This window comes from Globicephala melas, chromosome 8 (genome assembly GCF_963455315.2).
Source record: "Globicephala melas chromosome 8, mGloMel1.2, whole genome shotgun sequence".
Lineage (NCBI taxonomy): Eukaryota > Metazoa > Chordata > Mammalia > Artiodactyla > Delphinidae > Globicephala > Globicephala melas.
The window spans coordinates 81,936,734-81,954,099 of NC_083321.1; the positions used below are offsets into that span (position 1 = coordinate 81,936,734).

The window sequence follows — 17,366 nt, forward strand, 5'->3', positions numbered from 1 at the left end:
GAACCAATCAACAAATAGAAAACAGCTAGCAAGATGATAAATTTAAATATGACCATGCTAATATTTATAGCCAATGTGAATGGTCTAAATATATCCATTAAAGATAGAGAGAGATTGAGGATCAGAGGAAAAAGCAATACTCAGCATTATACTATCTATACACAGCTATATACAAGAAAACCACTTAAAATATAACCATAACCACAAATATAATAATTGACACATTAAAAATGCTGATTCAAATTACTGAGTGAATGAATGGAATTTATAATTGCCAGAAAAATATAGCATATGAAAAATAAAATGGTGAGTGAGTACAGAATCAGATCAACATCATGGACATGTACATATCTAAAAAAAGTTTGCCTAAAATTTAAGGTGGTTCACAAACACCCCTTGAAATCTATCTACATAAGCCCCTAGCTCTCCATGGATTTACAAGCTCAACAGTAATTTCAAAGTCTACTTCTTAGTTACAATAAATGAGATAAAGAACAAAGGCTCTCAATTCATTTATATAGTTTATTCTCTGTACTTGTGCTATGGATCAAAAATTCTAAAATTCTGTTATACAATAAATAGTAGAAAAATTATTTAAGCCTAATTTTTTATTTTTTAACTTTTTTTAAAAATTGAGGTATAGTTAATGCACAATATTGCATAAGTTTCAAATGTACAACAAAGTGATTCACAATTTTTAAAAATTGTATTCCATAGTTCCTATAAACTGTTGGCTATATTCCTGTGATATACAATATATCCTTCTGTTCTTTTTGATTACAGCCATTCTAACAGATATGAGGTGATATCTTATCATGGTTTTTATTTGCATTTCTCTGATGATTGATGATGTTGAGGATCTTTTCATGTGTCTTTTGGCCATCTGTGTGTCTTCTTTGGAAAAATGTCTACTCAGGTCTTCTACCCATCCTGTAATCAGGTTGTTTGGGTTTTTTTTGATGTGGAGTTTAAAGCCTTTTATATATTTTGGATATTAACCTCTTATTGGTCATTTCATTTGCAAATATTTTCTCCCATTCAGTATGTCTTTTTGTTTTCTCAATGGTTTCCTTTGCTGTGCAACAGCTTTTAAGTTTCATTAGGTCCCATTTGTTTATTTTTGCTTTTATTTCGTTGCTTTAGGGGACAGATCCAAAAATAATATTGCTACAATTTATGTCAAAGACAGTTCTGCCTGTGATTTCTTCTAGGAATTTTATGTTTTCTGATCTTACATTTAGGTCATTAATCCATTTTCAGTTTATTTTTGTGTATGGTGCTAGAGAATGTTCTAATTTCATTATGTTACACGTAGCTGTCCAGTTTTCCCAGCACCACTTATTGAAGAGACTGTCTCTCCATTGTATATTCTTGCCTCCATTGTCATAGATTAATTGACCATAACTGTGTGGGTTTATTTCTGGGCTTTCTATCCTGTTCCATTGATCTTTGTGTCTTTCTTTGTGCCAGTACCATACTATCTTGATTACTGTAGCTTTGTAGTTTAATCTGAAGTTAGGAGCATGATTCCTTCATCTCTGTTGTTCTTTCTCAAGATTGTTTTGGCTATCTGGGGTCTTTTGTGTTTCCACACAAATTTCAAAATTATTTGTTCTAGTTCTGTGAAAAATGCCATTGGTAACTTGATTGGGATTGCATTGAATCTGTAGATTGCGTTGGGTAGTATGGCTATTTTAACAATATTTATTCTTTCAACCCATGAACATATCTCCAATTTCTTCCATCAGTGTCTTATAGTTTTCAGAATACAGGTCTTCTACCTCCTGAGGCAAGTTTATTTCTAGGAATTTTCTTCTGTTTGATGTGATTGTAAATGGGATTGTTTCCTTAATTTCTCTTTCTGAGAGTTTGTTATTAGCATATAGAAATGCAACAGATTTCTGTATATTAATTTTGTGTCCTGCAACTTTACTGAATTCATTGATGAGCTCTAATAGTTTTCTGATGGTGTCTTCAGGATTTTCTATGTATAGAATCATGTCATCTGCAAAGAGTGACAGTTTTACATCTTTCTTTTTAATTTGTATATTTTTATATCTTTTTCTTGTCTGATTGCTATGGCTAAGACTCCCAAATCTATATTCAGTAAAAGTGTCAAGAGTGAGCATCTTTGTCTTGTTCCTGATCTTAGAGGAAATGCTTTCAGGTTTTCCCCATTGAGTATGATATTAGTTGTGAGCTTGTCATATATGACCTTTATTATGTTGAGGTATGTTCCCTCTATGCCCACTTTCTGGAGAGTTTTTATAAATGGATGTTGAATTTTGTCAAAAGCTTTTTCTGAATCTCTTGATATGATCATATGGTTTTTATTCTTCAATTTCTTAATGTGGTGTGTCACATTGATTTGCAGATATTAAGTCATTCTGGCATCTCTAGGTTAAATCTCCCTTAAGCATGGTGTATGATCCTTTAAATGTATTGTTGGATTCTGTTTGCTATATTTTGTTGAGGATTTTTGCATCTATGTTCATCAGTAAATTAGTGTGAAATTTTCTTTTTGTGTGTGTGATATCTTTGGTTTTGGTATCAAGGTGATGCTGGCCTCAGAATGAGTTGGGAAGCATTTTGGGGTAACAGTTTGAGAAGAATATGTGTTATCACTTCTCTAAATGTTTGGTAGAATTCACCTCTGAAGTTATCTGGTCCTGGACTTTTGTTCGTTAGGAGTTTTTTTTTTTTTTTTTTATTGCTGACTGAATTTCATTACTAGTAATTGGTCTTTGGAGTTTGTACATTTCTAGGAATTTTTCCATTTCTTCTAGCATTATTCATCTTATTGATATATAGTTGTTCATTGTAATCTCTTATGATCTGTTGTATTTCTTTGGTATCTGCTGTAACTACACCTTTCTCATTTGTAATTTTATTGATTTGGGCCCTCTCTCTTTTTTCTTGATGAGTCTGGCTTAAGGTTTATCAATTTTGTTTATCTTTTCAAAGAACCAATTCTTAGTTTCATTGATCTTTTCTTTTTTTTTTTAGTCTCTATTTCATTTACTATTGCTCTGATCTTTTTTTTTTTTTTTTTTTTTTTGTGGTACGCAGGCCTCTCACTGTTGTGGCCTCTCCCGTTGCAGAGCACAGGCTCCAGATGCGCAGGCTCAGCGGCCATGACTCACGGGTCTGGCATGTGGGATCCTCCCGAACCGGGGCACGAACCCGTGTCCCCTGAATCGGCAGGCAGACTCTCAACCACTGCGCCACCAGGGAAGCCCTCTGATCTTTATGATTCCTTTCCTTTTACCAACTTTGGGCCTTATTTTTTTCTAGTTCCTTTAGGTGTAAAGTTAAGTTGTTTATTTGAGTTTTTCTTGTTTCCTGGGGTAAGCTTGTATCTCTATAAACTTCCCTCTTAGAACTGCTTTTGCTGCATCCCATGGATTTTGGATCATGTTTTTGTTTTCATTTATATCTAGTTTTTTAAAATTTCCTCTTTGATGTCTTCAGTGATCTGTTGGTTGTTTTGTAGAATATTATTTAGCTTCCAAGAGTTTTGTGGGGTTTTTTTGCAGTTTTTTTCTTGTAGTTGATTTCTAGTTTGATATGATTTCAATTTTCTTAAATTTACCAAGGCTTGTTTTGTGATCTAGCATGTGATCTATACTGGAGAATGTTCCATATGCACTTGAGAAGAACATGTATTCTGCTCCTTTTGGATGGACTGTTCTATATGTATCTACTAAGTCCATTTGTCTAATGTGTCATTTAAAGCCAGTGTTTCCTTATTGATTTTCTCTCTGAATGATTCGTCCATTAATGTAAGTGGGGTGTTAAAGTCCCCTATAATTATTGTGTTACTGTCAATTTCTCGCTTTATGTCCATTAATATTTGCTTTATGTATTGAAGTGCTCATATGTTCGGTCCATATATATTTACAATTGTTATATCTTCTTCTTGTATCGATCCCATGATCATTATGTAATGTTCTTCTTTGTCTCTTATAACAGTCTTATTTTAACATCTATTTTGTCTGAGACAAGTATTGCTACTCCAGCATTCTTTTGATTTCCATTTGCATGGAATATCTTTTTCCACTTCCTTACTTTCAGTCTGTGTGTGTCTTTAGATCTGAAGTGAGTCTCTTGTAGGCAACACAGATATGAGTCTTGTTTTTATATCCATTCAATCACTCTGTCTTTTGATTGTAGCATTAAGTCCATTTACATTTAAAGTAATTATTGATATGTATGTTCTTATTGCCATTTTTTTAATTGTTTTGGGGGTTTTATAGGTCCTTTTTGTTTCTTCTTCTTGTATTCTCTTCTCTTGTGATTTCATGACTATCTTTAGTGTTATGTCTGGATTCCTTTTTCTTTTCTGTGTAGTATCTATTATAGATTTTTGGTTTGTGGTTACCATGAGGTTATATATAACTATATATATAACTATATAACTATATATATATATATGATTGTTTTAAGTTGCTTATCTCTTAATTTCAAAAGCATTTTTAACAACCCTGTCTTTGTACTCTTCTCCCCTAACATTTACTGTTTTTGATAGTGTGATTTACATCTAATTGTTTTGTATATCACTTAACTGCTTATTGTGAATACAGATGATTACTACTTTTAACCTTCCCACTAGATTTGTGCATGGATGTTTTCTTAACTTTACTGTATATTTGCTTTTACTGATGTGATTTTTCCTTTCATAATTTTCACGTTTCTAGTTGTGGTCTTTTCTTTTTCACTTAGACAAGTTCCTTTAACTTTTCTTGTAAAGTGGTTGTAGTGCTGAACTCTTTTAGCTTTTGCTTGTCTATAAAGCTTTTGATTTCTCCATGAAATCTGAAGGAGAGCCTTGCTGGGTAGAGTATTCTTGATTATACGTTTTTCCCTTTCATCACTTTAAATATTTCATGCCATTCTCTTCAGGCCTGCAGTTTCTGCTGAAAAATCAGCTGATAGCCTTATGGGAGTTCCCTTGTATGCTATTTGTTTCTTTTCCCTTGCTGCTTTTAATATTCTGTTTATCTTTAATTTTTGTCATTTTGATTACAATGTGTCTTGGTGTAGTTCTCTTTTGGTTAATCCTATATGGAACTCTCTGTGCTTCCTGGACTTGTATGACTGTTTCCTTTCCCAGTTTAGGGAAGTTTTCAGCTATTAAATATGTTCTCAGCCACTTTCTCTTTCTCTTCTCCTACTGGGACCCCTATAATTCAAATATTAGTGTGTTTGATGTTGTCCTAGAGGTGTCTTAAACTGTCCTCATTTCTTTTCATTCTTTTTTATTGTTTCTGTCTAGCATCAGTGGTTTCCACTACTCTGTCTTCTGTCTTGCTGATCTGCTCCTCTGTACCATTTAGTCTACTGTCCTTTTAGTGTATTTTAGTGTATTTTTCATTTCAGTTATTGTATTCTTCATCTCTGTTTTATTGTTATTTATATTTTCTCTTTGTTAAAAACTTCCAAATTCTCACTCTGTGCATCCATTCTCCTCCCAAGTTATCTGATCATCTTTTATAATCACTACTCTGAACTCTTTCTTTGGTAGATTGCTTATCTCCATTTCACTTAGTTCTTCTGGGGTTTTATCTTTTTCCTTTATTTGGAACATGTTCCTCTGTCACCTCATTTTGCCTAAGTTGCTGTTTTTCTTTTTATGTATCTGGTAGGTTGTTTACATTTCCCAACCTTGGAAAAGTGACTTTTTGTAGGAGACGTCCTATGCATCCTTATGCATCCGTCCACTCTCATCACTTGAGCTATATGCTCTAGGGATTCCTCCTATGAGAGCTGCATGTATCCTTCTGCTGGTTGTGGTGGGGAGCAGGTCCACAGACTGTGGAGCTGTTGTTTTCTTATGACTGGTATCTTCCCCCTGGTAGTTGAGGCTTGTCTAGAAGCTAGAGACTCTAGGGCTGTTGCTCACCCACTAATGGGAAAGCCATTTCCTGGGGCTAGTGCTGGCCTAGTGGCAGGCAGAGCTGGGTCCTGGAGTCTGATTGCAGCACCCAGGGATCCCTGAGTTGATGTTAGATCACTGGTGAGTAGGGCATGTTTCTGACACAGTTGGGTGTGGGTTCTGGTGTGTCCTGAAGCTTGTGGTGGCCTGCTAGTGTGTAGGGCCAGGGCCCAACCCATCTCAGTACAGGATCTGGCCTGCTGGTTGAAGGGAGGACAGGTCCAGAGACTGTGGAGCTGTTGTTTTCTCACAACTGGTGTCTGCCCCCTGGTAGGTGAGGCTTGTCTAGAAGCTAGTGCAGGCTCTCTGGAGGGCAGGGCTATGTATATAAGCCTGATTTTTACATAATGGTATGATATTGTGGTTTATAATAAATATATATTTTGTCATCATCCCCATTTCTAGCATGGGGCTCCTGAAACCCTTGTAATTTGCTGAGTGATAGGGGTGGCTTTTATTTTAATGAGGAGACTCTGTGTGGGCTCCTGGATGGCCATTCACCAGAAAGACCAAACCATTATTTGAAGCTTAGAATTTTCAGCCCCACCCCTTATTCTCTTGAGAAGGGAGAAGAGCTGAAAATGGAGTTAATAGTCCATCATGTCTGTGTGGTAACTCCTCCATAAAAATCCCAAAAGTATGGTGTTTGGAAAGCTTCCAGTTCTGTGAACATCCATTTACTGAGAGGGTGATGCACCTTCCACAAGGGCAGAAGCTTTTGTACTCAGGACCCTCCCAGACCTTGTCCTTTGTATCTCTTTATCTGGTTGTTCATCTGTATTCTTTATCATATCCTTTAATAAGCTGGTTAAGTGTTTCCCTGAGGTCTGTGAGCTGCTCAGCAAATTATTAAATCCAATGAGGAGCAGGTAATGGGAAGCTCTCATTTGTAGCCAAGTCTGACGGAAGTTGTGGGTAACTTGGGACTTCCCTGGTGACACAGTAGTTAAGAATCCACCTGCCAATGCAGGGGACATGGGATTGAGCCCTGGTCTGGGAAGATCTCACATGCCACAGAGTAACTAAGCCCATGCACCACAACTACTGAGCTTACGCTCTAGAGCCTGTGAGCCACAACTACTGAGCCCATGTGGCACAACTACTGAAGCCTGCATACCTAGAGCCCATGCTCTGCAACAAGAGAAGCCACCCCAATGAGAAGCCTGTACACTGCAACAAAGAGTAGCCCCCACTCACTGCAACTAGAGAAAGCCCACGTGCAGCAATGAAGACCCAATGGAGCCAAAAAAAAAAGAAGTTGTGAATAACTTGGGAACCTACTATTTGCCACTGGCATCTGAAGTGGGGTGGGAACAGTCTTACGGGACAGAGACATTAAATTACAATTTTGAATTAAATTATAGGACACCAGCTGGTGTTGTGTAGGATTGCTTGGTGTTGGGGAAAAAAATCCCCACATAGTTGGCGACCAGAAGTGTCAGAAGTGAAGTGTTCTGTGTGAGGAGTAAGAGGGACACATAGAAGGAAGACTGCTAAGTTTTTCTAACGCAATGGTTGTAAGCTTCAGTTAAGTATTACCAGTTTAAGTTCACTCATCAGAAAGCAATTTGTAGTGGGTATAAACAGTAAGAATATGTTACGTCTTTAAATGAATCTAACTCCTTTTCCAAGGCCAATATTACAGTGAGACCAGTGAGACAACTGCTTTAAGAGCAAAAATTAAGGGGAAATCAAATAACTCAGTAATCAAGTTAAATAATATTTTATTGCAATATTCTTTTAAAAATCAAAATTGCTACAAAACATTTTGATAAAACTTCAAAATTTTAAACAAAGATAATATTCAGAGAGCTCCATATCAAGCCATATGAGACTGTGAAGTAAAAGAAAAAATGTCCCTATATAAGTTTTTTGTTTGTAATGGTTAGCTTTTATTATAGAATATTAAGGTAGTTGAAAAAATATTGAAAATTTAAAAAATAGATGTATTAAACCAACAATATTATTTTAGGTTTAAATATTTTATTTATATCAAAATGTATTACCTTTTTTTTTTTTTTTTTTGCTGTACGTGGGCCTCTCACTGTTGTGGCCTCTCCTGTTGTGAAGCACAGGCTCCGGATGCGCAGGCTCAGCAGCCTTGGCTCACGGGCCCAGCCGCTCCGCGGCATGTGGGATCTTCCCAGACCAGGGCACAAACCTGTGTCCCCTGCATCAGCAGGTGGACTCCCAACCACTGCGCCACCAGGGAAGCCCCTGTATTACGTTTTTACTTTCTTGGCTTTAATCAAACAAACTCATAGTACTTTCAAAATTAACTTCTTTATCTTCTTTTCAATTGAGAGAATTGACATTTTTGACACTTTTTTAAAATAAGTAAACATCTTCAATAATTTTTAATTAACTTCAGCTTACTGAAACTTCTTTTGCAAGGTAGCAAGGTACCATTTGTTTTACTATGTCAATTTTTAAGTTTTCAAAATTTCATATTTTGTTTATCAAGAGTTTTGCATGAATTTTTAAAAATTATTTTTAAAATTAATTTATTTTATTTTTGGCTGTGTTGGGTCTTCATCACTGTGCGCAGGCTTTCTCTAGTTGTGGTGAGGGGGGGCTACTCTTCGTTGCGGTGCGTGGGCTTCTCATTGTGGTAGCTTCTCTTGTTGTGGAGCACAGGTTCTAGGCACACGGGCTTCAGTAGTTGCAGCACACGGGCTCAGTAGTTGTGGCTCTCAGGTTCTAGAGCACAGGCTCAGTAGTTGGGGCACATGGGCTTAGTTGCTTCACGGCATGTGGGATCTTCCCGGACCAGAGCTCAAACCTGTGTCCCCTGCATTGGCAGGCGGATTCTTAACCACTGTGCCACCAGGGAAGCCCTGCATGAATTAAAAAAAAAAAAATACTGCATTAAAATAAATTTATCTATTACTTAGTTTTTTGGTGTGCCATTAAATTTTGCACCATACCAAGTGCCACATCCCGTGCTCCAGCCATAGAAAATCACTTGTCCACACCTAAGCATGACAAGAGTTAATCTTCTGAGTCTTTGTCCATGCAGTACCCTCTGACTGAAAGCTCTACTCTGCTCTGTTTTTGCCTTTGGTAACAAAATCTACCTAGTACCCACTCCTTTTAGGAAACTTCCTGAATACCACTCTTAAGAAAAACTGATCACTCCCTTCCTCAGGCCCCACTAAATCTTGTACATGCTTCTATCAGGTTACTTATCATCTGTCTACTCCAAATGTATTCATTGCTACACATTCAAGGGTAGGAACTGTCTCATACAATTTTGTAACATTTGTGCCAGCACAGGTGCTCAGGAACACTTCATAAATATTGAATGGAGGGAAAGAAAAAGGGGGAGGAAATGAGGGAGAGAAGGGTGTAAGAGAAGAAAGTTGTCTAATAAATATGGGGATATATGTATACATACAGCTGATTCACTTTGTTGTACAGCAGAAACTAACACAACATTGTAAAGCATTTATACTCCAATAAAGATGTGAAAAAAAATATTGCATACTTGGTCCTGGGTTGATTTAAGGCTGAGGAAATATTGGTTTGTTATAGTTTGATAAAGGGAGTGGCTGGGGCATATAGACTCAAGATTGGTTGGTTTGCATATGAAATGCATGCTGCAGGCTATCTCTAAGAATTGGCTAGTCCTGAGAGGAGCAGTCTCTACCTAGTCAGAGAGGCCACAAATTGACCCTGCGATGAATGTATGCCAAATAGACAAATGCAGAATCTAGGAAAGCACAGAACAGGGAGAAATTTGCTGATTCATAAAATTGAAAATTCAGAATTAGCCTCAACATCAGGAGAGGTTTGATTCAACAGTTCAAGTGATCTCATCAAGGGCTCAACTTTACCGTCTCATTTATATCTTCCCTGATAAGCTCTATACAGAGACTTGCCAACTGTGCCACTCAATATAGCAAAATGGTTTTATACATTTCCAGATATCTCATCTCCATGGGAAGCTAAGATGTCAAGGGGAAGAGTGAACGTTTCTTTCTTAGAAGTTTCAACAAATACCTTCTTCTGTTTCATTGGCTCTGAATGAGTTATCTGCCTGTCTCTGAATCAACCTTGTAGCAAGAGAATGGAATATAGGGATAGGCTTGCACACATCATACCCCACTCCTAGAGCTTGTGGTCAAGTCAACCTTCCTTGGACTGTGAAGATGGGAAACGTAGTGATTTCTAGAAGAAAATCTATAAACCCAGGAAGAGGACATGAATTCTGACATACAAAACAAAAATGCCTGTTAGTCAGAATTTTTCATATTTCTGGTACCAGTACGTATATCACAGTAGCAAAAGATGCCAGATTCCTCTTTCTTTCAGGACAGAAAAGCATGACTTTACCTGGTAGTAACTCAAACTATCTGGGAATGTTTAGAAAACACACACACAATTTATTAATGTGTATTTTAACAAGTAGAGAAGACAGATATTACCAATACCATTTTGGTTAAACTGAAGCGTTACTCTTACTAAAGCAGTCTTTCACATCTTGGCCCACATCAAAAGTGCTAAAATTTTATCGAATTATGGTTTTCTCCAGACATATGCCCAGGAATGGGATTGCAGGAACATATGGTAGCTCTATTCTTTTTTTTTAAGGGACCTCCATACTGCTCTCCATAATAGCTGTACCAACAATGGGAATGTTTCCTTTTTCTCCACACCCTCTCCAGCATTTATTTGTAGACTTTTTGATGATGGCCATTCTGACCAGTGTGAGGTGATACCTCACTGTAGTTTCGATTTGTATTTCTCTAATAATTAGTGATGCTGAGCATGTTTTCATGTGCTTTTTGGCCATCTGTATGCCTTCTCTGAATAAATGTCTATTTAGATCTTCTGCCCATTTTTTGATTGAGTTGTTTTTTCAATATTGAGCTGTATAAGATGTTTGTATATTTTGGAGATTAATCCCTTGTCGGTCACATTGTTTTAAATATTTTCTCCCATTCTGTAGCTTGTCTTTTCATTTTGTTTATGGTTACCTTTGCTGTGCAAAAGCTTTTAAGTTTAATTAGGTCCCATTTGTTTATTTTTGTTTTTATTTCCATTACTCTAGGAAACAAATCCAAAAGAATATTGCTGTGATTTATGTCAAAGAGTATTCTGCCTACATTTTCCTCTAGGAGCTTTATAGTATCTGGCTTTACATTCAGGTCGTTAATCCATTTTGAGTTAAGTTTTGTTCATGATGCTAGAGAATGTTCTAATTTTATTCTTTTACATGTAGCTGTCCAGTTTTCCCAACACTACTTATTGAAGAGACTGTCTTTTCTCCATTGTATATTCTTGCCTCCTTTGTCATAGATTAGTTGACCATAGGTGTGTAGGTTTATTTCTGGGCTTTCTACCCTGTTGCATTTTTGTGCACCCAATGTTCATAGCAGCACTATTTACAATAGCCAAGACATGGAAGCAACGTAAGTGTCTATCAACAGATGAATGGATAAAGAAGATGTTGTATATATACAATGGAATATTACTCAGCCATAAAAAAGTGAAATAATGCTATATGCATTGACATGGATGGACTAAGAAATTATCATACTAAGTAAGCCAAAGATAAATATCATATTATATTGTTTATATGTGGAATCTAAAAAATATGATACAAATGAACTTATTTACAAAACAGAAATAGACTCACAGATATAGAAAACAAACTGATAGTTACCAAAGGGGAAAGGGAGGGAAGGATAAATTAGGAGTCTGTGATTAAAATATAAACACTACTATATATAAAATAGATAACCAACAAGGACCAATTGTATACACAGGGAACTATACTTAGTATCTTATAATAACTTATAATGAAAGGAACTATAAAAAGGGAATATATATATATATATATATGTATAATTGAATCACTTTGCTGTACACCTGAAACTAACACAACATTGTAAATCAATGATATTTCAATAAAAATTTTTTTAAGCACTAACATTTTAGCAGCCCACTTGGAGTAAACTGGAAGCTATTTAGAGGCATTTATGTGGGACTTGGTGAAAAACCTTAACTCTATTTTTTTCTATATTACATAATTGATAAGAAATAAGAATACAAAGCATTAGTGAATAAATCTGTCCATGCTTTCAAATCAGATATTTTCCAAATAAATTTACTGTGAAACATGAGCTTAGTTCTGTAGCCATACCTTTTGTTTTAAATCAGGTTGTATACTTAAATGCCTACCCACAATTCTCAACAAAGGAGAGACAACCTCTTTAAATCCTTAATGGTTGACATCAACCAGAAACGCTATTTGTACTAGTGATTTTTTAAAAAAGTTTAAACCATTTTTACAACCATTCAAACATTTACAACAAATAAAATTATATTTAAAGGATACAACAAATCTTCCCTTTCTTTTGTCAACAAATATAATGTTGAAAGTTCTTGATAAATGTGAATAGATTTGAATCCAATAAAACTTTTTGTATGAATTATTTTAAAATGATGAAATTTTGATGAATGCACATGCTTTATTGGAGCAGTCACCCTGAAGCTCACTTGGATGCCATTAAAGAGTATATGTGACACAAAGGGATGGAAGAATCTGCCAAATATATATAAGGACAGAGATTCTTTGCTGCTACAGCCAAGAGCTCTGCTTTGTAAAGTCTCTCTCCCTTCTCCACTTCCCACCCATAGATACCACGGCAAAACCTTGGGTGAGGTACAGTGACCCTTGAGCATGCCTCCTGCAGATTTAGGTGTCCCTTGTTCATAATGGGCAGTGGCACATTCTTCAGTTTGCTACTAAAATGGATATCCAGAGGACAATCCTTGGCCCCTTGGCCCTGCACTAGGGGCAGAGCAACAGGTACCAGGTAAATCAGAGGGAACTATGGGACTTGCTCTCAGAAGTGTCCCTGACAAGACAACTCCTAGTTTGAGGCCATTCACCACCATCCTCAGGGCTGAGGTACACCTGGAATCCATTCATGAATACCTATTAGGGACCTTGCCCTAAAAGTACAATTACAATGCCAAATGCTAAGAACAACCTACATTATATCTTCCTAAATCCTGCTAATAAATAAAATAGTAACACTGGGGGAGATGGTACTTACAGCAAAGATTGCTGTTCTTCCACATCATCTATTTTCTCCTTCAAGAATAACTGAACCTGAATTCTTGATTTTTATCTGGGCACAAAACTCATTTTCCAACTTCCCTCTGTGGCTATGATTTTGTCCCTTAACTTTCACTTAAAAAACTGGATGCCTCCTAAGGACATAGTTTCCTCTGAAGCCCTCTCAAAAGAAGTCTCTTTCTTTTCTCCTATTGGATCTGAAGGTGATACATGCTATCCTTGCTCCTTATTGCTGCTGCCAGATCATTATTCCTCTCTTCTTTCTAAAAACCCAGCTCCGTTGAAGGACTTGCCTTACATCTATTATTTCCATTTATTGCAGTCATCTACCATATTCCTGGTCATTTCTCATTCATTAGAGATTTTAGTCCCTGACTTTCTGCCCATCTCTTTACCTACATTCGTATCACTATTTTTGGTGATTTCAGTATGCACATAGAGAATTAATCTAAACCTTGGCCTCACTGGTCCTTGCACACATTGCCTCCATGGTCCTGTTTCCAACACATGAGGCAGCCACTAACAGTCATGCAGTCTGTGAAATACACATTAGTGAGGCTACAATAAACACTACATCCTACAATGAGACTACAGTAGTCCCCCGAGAGACAGACAGAAGTTGGTCCTTCATAATGCTGATGAACTGCCAAACTAAACAGCTCTGGAATCATCTAACCTTGGACTTTGTTTTGTGAAATCATAAATTCCCTTATAGTTTGAGCCATTTAGAGTTGGTCTTTTCTTTAACTGTACCCAAAGGTATCCTAAATAGTACAAGCACAGGTGTAACAGATGTATATCACCTATTATTAAGTAATGTCCAGATCTGCATCAAAACATCTACAAGGAGAATGAATGATTGGAAGGAGTAGTGCATTAATCCAAGTGAAACAGTGATGGGTTTGGGATAGTATGGTGACAGCAGAAATGGAAAGAAGGGAACAGAATGAAAAATTATTTAGAGGTAAAATCTATAAGACAACTGTGATTGATTGGACTTCTGTGTGAAAAACAGGGTTTACTCAAAGAAAAATGCCAAGTTTCTAGCTTGAACTCCTAGGAGGAGGGTGTTATTATTTGTTGACCTCTTGAACAGTTGAGGAAGACCAGGTTTGCAGTAGATCAAGAGTTCAATTTTAGATGCACTGAATTTGAGGTGTCTGTGAAACATCTGAACAGAACAGAGGAGAAATCTGGGCAAGAGATTGAACTTTGAGAGTCAGTATATATTCAATAGATAGTAATTGAAGATGTTGAAATGTCTGAGCATCTGGGTAGAAAATATAGACCTGTAGCTTCCAAACTTTACTGCACATGAGAATCACCTGAAGAACTTATTTAAAACACAGATTGCTGGACCCCACCCCAGAGGTCCTGATTCAGTGGGTGTGATGATTAGTTTTATATGTCAACTTGGCTAGGCTCTAGTACCTGTTATTTAATCAAACACTAATGTGGGGGTTTCTGTGAAGGTATTTTCTGGATGTTGTCAACATCTATAATCAGTTGACTTTAAGTAAGGGAAATAACCCTCAATAAAATGAGTGGGCCTCGTCCAATCAGTTGAAAGGCCTTAAGGGCAAAAACTGAGATTCCCCAGAGAAGAAATTCTATCTCAAGACTGACGCATCAATTCCTGCCTGAGTTTCTCACCTGCCCCTGCACTAGAAATTCTGGACTTGCCAGTCTCCACAATTGCATGAGCGAATTCTTTAAAAAAATACATACCCTGTTGGTCTTGGTTTCCTGGAGAACCCTGGTAAGTATAGTAGGTCTGAGTGCAGGGCCCCAGAATTTGTAAATATTTCTAACAGTTTCACAAGTAATATTGATGCTGCTGGCTCAGGGGCTACACTTTGAGAACCACTGATGTAGAATAAAAAGATCATAGTGCTGAGTCTTAAAAAATTTGACATTTAAAAGATGGGAAAAGATGCCAGGAACTGGCAAAAGACAGAGAAAAGCAATGGTCAGATATAGAACAGTGAATCAAGAGTGTGACCAGAGAAGCCAAATGAAGAATGGAAGAAAGGGGACTTCCCTGGTGGCACAGTGGTTAAGCATCTGCCTGCCAATGCAGGGGACGTGGGTTCTATCTCTGGTCTGGGAAGATCCCACATGCCACAGAGCAACTAAGCCCATGCTCCACAACTACTGAGCCTGTTCTCTAGAGCCCACGAGCCACAACTACTGAGGTGCATGTGCTTAGAGGCCATGCTCCACAACAAGAGAAGCCACCACAATGACAAGCCCATGCACTGCAACTAGAGAAAGCCTGCGCACAGCAACAAAGACCAAGTGCAGCCAAAAATAAATAAGTAAATATATAAGTTTATATTAAAAAAAAAGAATGTAAGAAAGGAGTGGTCACCTGGTTTGGATAATATTGAAAGCTCAAGTGAGATAAAGAATGGGGAGTTGAGTCAGGCAGAGTCAGAAAGGAAAAAGTCAGAAAGCTTTGGCTGTGAAAGGCATTGAGGGGAGATGGACATCTAGAAATTATTCATTTATTCAGTCACTTTTATGTATTAATTGTATTTATTTATTTATTTATTTATTTATTGTGGTACACGGGCCTCTCACTGTTGTGGCCTCTCACTGTTGTGGCCTCTCGCATTGCGGAGCACAGGCTCCGGACGCGCAGGCTCAGCGGCCATGGCTCACGGGCCCAGCCGCTCCATGGCATGTGGGATCTTCCTGAACCGGGGCACGAACCCGCGTCCCCTGCATCAGCAAGCAGACTCTCAACCTCTGCGCCACCAGGGAAGCCCATGTATTAATTTTAAATGGTAGAGAGTAGAGCACATTTATGTAATGATGCAAAGTAGCATATATAAAGACTGAGGTTGAAAATACAGGAAAAGAGATAGCTTGTGTGTGTCTGAAAAAGCGGAAGGAATGAGATCAACACCAAGAGGATACAAGAAAATATTCTCTTTTAATAAAAGTTCAGACTACCTCTGGACTGTTTATTGAAATGATATGCTGAACTATACAGAATTGCCAATATTTAAGCACTTTTTACTTATAAGTATAACAATTTCATAGGTTCAAGTGATAATTAAATATAATAACTGGCCTTTACTGAGTACTATATGACAGTTAATTCTGATATTTAGGATTTAATCTTTACAACAACCCTGTGAAGTATTAACCATTCTACATAAAAAGAATATGAGTCACTGAGAAATTAGATATTTTATCCAAAATTATAGAGTTGGCAACTGGAGAATCTAAATTTAAAATCAAATATTCTTATTACAGACCCTGGACCCTTAATCACTGCTTGATATATGATCATACTGTCCTTGTTCTAAAAGGAAGAAAATTAGGAAAAGAATAAGTGTAGATATGTAACTCTGGTGTCCAGAAGTTCAATAAGTTACTGTCTGGTGGCTTCTAATTCCTTAAAGTTAAGGTTATCCACTGAACATAAAGGGAGAGGCAAAGGAAGGTCCGAGCTTTCCTGTGGGAAACCTCTTGAAATCATGTGTATTAGTTTTCTAGGGCTGCTTTAACAAGTAATCACAAGCTGGTGACTTCATACAACAAAAATTTATTCTCTCACAATTCAGGAATCCAGAAGTCTGACATCAGGGTGTCAACAGGGCTACTTCTTTCTGGAGGTTGAAAGAGAATCTGTTCCATGCCTTTCTCCTAGCTTCTGATAGTTACCAACAAGGGTGTTCCTTGGTTTATAGCTGCATCACTCCACTCTCTGCCTCCATCGTCACATGTCTTTCCCTATGTGTATTCTCATCTCCAAATCTTGCACTCTCATAAAGACACCAGTCATTAGATTTAGGGTCCACCTTAATCCAATATAACCTCATCTTAACTTGATTACATCTGCAAACACTCTACTTCCCAAAAATGTTACATTCGCAAGTACCTGTCAGGACTTCAACATATCTTTTTGAGAGACACAGTTCAACCCACAGCACATGGTTTTGAAGAATGGAAGAGCGTGCATTCTAAAGAACCAAAGCAATATTGTCAAGTGCTGTTGAGAGCCAAGATGGGGCTGTGAATTTAAAGTAACACCAATCTGCCTGGGAACAAGAATGAAATGGTGGTCATAGAATATGAGCTGGGAAAGAACAGATGAGAGAGGAGAAATTGGAAAGGGCACTGGACTACAAGTCCTGAGAATGAAAAAGAACTTGCAGCAAGCTGGGAGGTTTTGGAATTGTACTCACTGAGCTGGTGTTTGAATTCATTATCATGGAGGAACAGGGTGGCTTAGCCCAGAAGAATATTGTGGGACAGAATGGGTGTTTGAGGTGAAGTGGAAGAGGTGGAACTGGTTATGAGGACACAGAACTCAGTGGTGAAAGCTTT

At 37.3% G+C, this 17,366-nt stretch overlaps 1 protein-coding gene across 4 annotated transcripts in view; it reads right to left on the bottom strand.

Moving 5' to 3' along the window:
• Positions 1-7,642: 7,642 nt before the first annotated feature.
• The window catches only part of MSANTD4 (Myb/SANT DNA binding domain containing 4 with coiled-coils), a 39,998-nt gene continuing 30,274 nt past the window's right edge, over positions 7,643-17,366 (bottom strand). For all 4 annotated transcript variants that reach the window (XM_060303995.1, XM_030835937.2, XM_030835931.2 and 1 more), the window contains one exon: positions 7,643-8,772. The gene's annotated coding sequence lies outside the window, so the exon portion shown is untranslated. The remainder of the gene's footprint in view (positions 8,773-17,366) is intronic.